This window comes from Polypterus senegalus, chromosome 4 (genome assembly GCF_016835505.1).
Source record: "Polypterus senegalus isolate Bchr_013 chromosome 4, ASM1683550v1, whole genome shotgun sequence".
Taxonomy (NCBI): Eukaryota; Metazoa; Chordata; class Cladistia; order Polypteriformes; family Polypteridae; genus Polypterus; species Polypterus senegalus.
This window is the reverse complement of record NC_053157.1, coordinates 70,721,224-70,725,369: the sequence shown is the minus strand read 5'-3', so window position 1 is coordinate 70,725,369 and position 4,146 is coordinate 70,721,224.

Here is a 4,146-nt window from a genome sequence, read left to right as displayed (position 1 = left end):
GTGCTGCCTTTTAGGCTCTTTTATGGCAGGGCAGTGAATGGGGATGGCATGGCATTAGGGAAACCAGAGGTCATTCTGGTTCACTGACCATGATGCAATTCAGAGAGTGGTAAAGAAATATTACTAAATTGGTGTCGCCACTTAACAGTGCAGCATTGGGTTTGGATTTAGAATGTGAGTTTGGTGTTTCATTTTTATTCCCTTTTGTTCAACACACTCCATTGTGTATTTAATAAACTCATTTTCAGGGGAATATGATCTCCATTGTATTTATGTGGGGGTAGAGATATCAAAATGGTGCTTGTCTACCATGTTAGGTTTTGAGATATTTTTAAAAAGGTCATTGGTTTAGAAATTAGAAAAAATACCAAAGTTAACAGTAATTGGGCACCATTTAAGATAGAGGCTACCAAAGTGTATTGATTAGTCAGTTACTGCTGTTTAGCAAGACCTTAATAAATGCTTAGTTAGGCATTAATTAGGTTACAAAGCACCAATGACAACACATTTGAGTAAGGGCTACCCTGTATTAGTCACATACTGCAACCTCACTAAGCTTTAGCAGAAGTTTCTTTGTGTTACATAGCAATAAGCAACTAATAGATACACTACAGCAAATCTCTGCTCCAAAGTGCTTCCAATAAATGTTTATTAATATTTTAAATAAGAATTCTGCGGTCTCATAAATAATCAGTAAACAATATCCATCCATCCATTTTCCAACCCGCTGAATCCAAACACAGGGTCACGGGGGTCTGCTGGAGCCAATCCCAGCCAACACAGGGCACAAGGCAGGAACCAATCCCGGGCAGGGTGCCAACCCAACGCAGGACACACACAAACACACCCAGCACACACTAGGGCAAATTTAGAATCGCCAGTCCACCTAACCTGCATGTCTTTGGACTGTGGGAGGAAACCGGAGCGCCCGGAGGAAAACCACGCAGACACGGGGAGAACATGCAAACTCCACGCAGGGATGACCCGGGAAGCGAACCCAGGTCTCCTTACTGCGAGGCAGCAGCGCTACCACTGCGCCACCCTAGTAAAAAATATTCAATGACTAAATAGCAAAAATTTGATACACTTAACTTTGAACTGGGATCGTCAAGGGGTTGTTGTGAAAAGAATTGATCTGGCATGTAAGTCTACTACAATATATTTATAAAAAGCATAAAAGGTATGCTAGTGTGTAAAAAAGGTGACGCAGTGGGTAGCGCTGCTGCCTCACAGTTAGGGGACCCAGGTTCGCTTCCCGGGTCCTCCCTGCGTGGAGTTTGCAGGTTCTCCCCATGTCTGCATGGGTTTCCTCCCACAGTCCAAAGACATGCAGGTTAGGTGGATCTAAATTGTCCCTAGTGTGTGTGCCCTGCCCGGAGTTTGTTTTGAGCTTTGTGCCCTGTGTTGGCTGGGATTGGCTCCAACAGACCCCGTAACCTTGTAATTAGGATATAGCGGGTTTGAATAAAGGATGGATAGTGTGTAAAAATCAGTCCATTTTTCAAACCCAAGCAATCACCATGGAAGTAATTCATCACAAGGCACACAAAAAGTCACATCTGAGCATCTTTGGAATATGGAAAGTACAGAAAACAGATATGAAGAAGGCAGCAGCAGAGGTAATAATTGAGGGACTTTATCAGTCTTGGTGATTGTATCTGTTAATCATGGTTTTAATTGGATTGTTTTATTATATGTTATTCACTTTTTACTTATGATGCTGAGCAAATGACTGATTACAATAGCATATTTTAAAATTGAATAATTTCAATCCTTATTAATTTAAGCAATAGCTTGCACTGAGCAGTCTATTGTTCTTGAATGGAATGAGTATTACTTAATTGTTATTTTAATTCATTCATTTCACTTTTTTCACAGCCTGCTACACACATGGCATATGCATTTTGTAGCAGTAGGGGGCACTTTAGTATCAACCATCCAAACCTAGAAAGGTTCTATTGATTTGCAAAACAAGGTGTCTTAATTAACAAATGTGATGCTCTGCACCCTTCATATACTTTGCAATGGTTTAACCATGGGGCACTGAGTAATCACACCAAGGATAACCCAGACTGAGTGAGTCACTGACAAGTTGTTACAGAAATTGACGGTTCTTTATTAAAACATGGTGATATCAAAATATTATTTATTTTCAAAAGTTGAAGTGAAAAACACACAGGTAAGTCCATCGAAAATTTCATTTCTTGTATGTGATTAATAAAATAATCCCAAAAACAAACTAAAACTCAATGACTCTAGTTCTATTCCTTTCTCCCTGCTCAAAGGGCCCACCAAGGACTTTCAGAGTCGAAAAACACAGGAAAACTCCCATTCCTTTCCCCTTCACCTTTTTTTCAAGCTCCCAAGGCAAAAAGCACTTCTTCCAAAGAAAACTCAATTAAAACAAATGTCCAGCTTACAACATTTATACCGACTTGTTTATTGCACTAAGGCAGGAGTGGCCAACTCCGATCCTGGATAGTCACAGTGGCTACAGTCATTCATTCTAACTATTTTCTTAATTAGTGACTAATGTTTGCTACTAATTAACTTCATTTAAATTTTTTTGCTATTCAAGACTCAGACCCTTTAAATCAGGGCTGAGCAATGTTGATCTTGTAGGGCTTCAGGTCCATTTATTCATTCACTCAAGTGACATTTTTCTGTTACATTTTAGTCTCACTTGTTAAATTTGGAACACTGAATTGCTTATTTTAGTCTTAAACAGCTGTATTCAGTGCTTTAACGTCTCCATATTAGCAATAAGATGCAAATGACAAAGGAACAAACAGTTCTATATCTAGCTTGTCTCCATTTCCACCCACATGTATTCATTATTCATTATTTGGTTTAATTAAGTACTCAGAAAGAAACTGAAGAGAAAGTAAAGAACTGAAAATTGCTCATCTATTTTAGGCTTCAAATCACGTGGATGATACATGTATCATTAAAAAGGAAAAAAAAAAGTCTATGATTTAAGAATGAACTGACATGGTAGAGTGAAAACACTAATTCTCCCAGTATGTGGATTGTAACACTCGGGGAAACAGGACTATTGACCTACTGTATGCAAACATTAAAGACGCATACAGCGCCACCCCGCTGCCTGCGCTTGGGAAAGCAGATCATAACCTGGTTCTGCTTCAGCCTCAATACAAACCAAGAGTGAGGGCGCTACCTACAACTACACGCTCATTCAGGAAGTGGTCCCTGAGGCAGAGCAGGCTCTGAGAGACTGCTTTGGAACTACAGACTGGGATATATTGCTTGGGTCACATAGTGAGAACATTGAAGAGGCTGTTGAATGCACAACTGATTACATCAACTTCTGTATGGATATTGTAGTTCCAGTAAGAACAGTATGCTGCTATGCTAACAACAAGCCATGTGTTACAAATGACATCAAGGACCTTTTGAACCAGAAGAAAAGGGCTTTTAAAGGTGGTGATAAGCATGAGCTCAAGTGCGTGCAGAAGGAACTCCGAGTCCAGCTCAGGGCGGCGAAAGAGCAGTACAGGAGAAAGCTGGAACAGAAGTTGCAGAACAACAGCATGAAGGAAGTGTGGGATGGGATGAAGATTATCACTGGCTGCAGCTCGAAGCGGGTGCCGCCATCGAGACAGACGTGGAGAGAGCAAACCAAATGAACAACTTCTTTAATAGGTTTGATCACAGTAAACAACTCTCACCTCGGAGTACTGCATCCTCCAACCATCCTTCTGCTGATACCAGCATAGGTAAGACATCCCCACCCACAATTACAGCAGCCCAGGTTAGCAGAGAGCTGAAAAGACTTTGTGCCAGCAAAGCAGCGGGTCCAGATGGTGTATCGCCACGATTGCTGAAGGCCTGTCCGTTGGAACTGGGGAGTCCTCTACAGCGCATCTTCAACCTGAGCCTGGAACAGGGGAGAGTCCCAAGGCTTTGGAAAACATCTTGTATCACTCCTGTCCCAAAGGTATCACGTCCTAGTGAGCTAAATGACTTCCGGCCTGTTGCTCTGACGTCACATCTGATGAAGACCATGGAGCGGCTGCTGCTTCACCACCTGAGGCCACAGGTCCGCCACGCCCTCGACCCTCTGCAGTTCGCATACCAGGAGAAGGTAGGAGCTGAGGATGCCATCATCTATATGCTTCACCGATC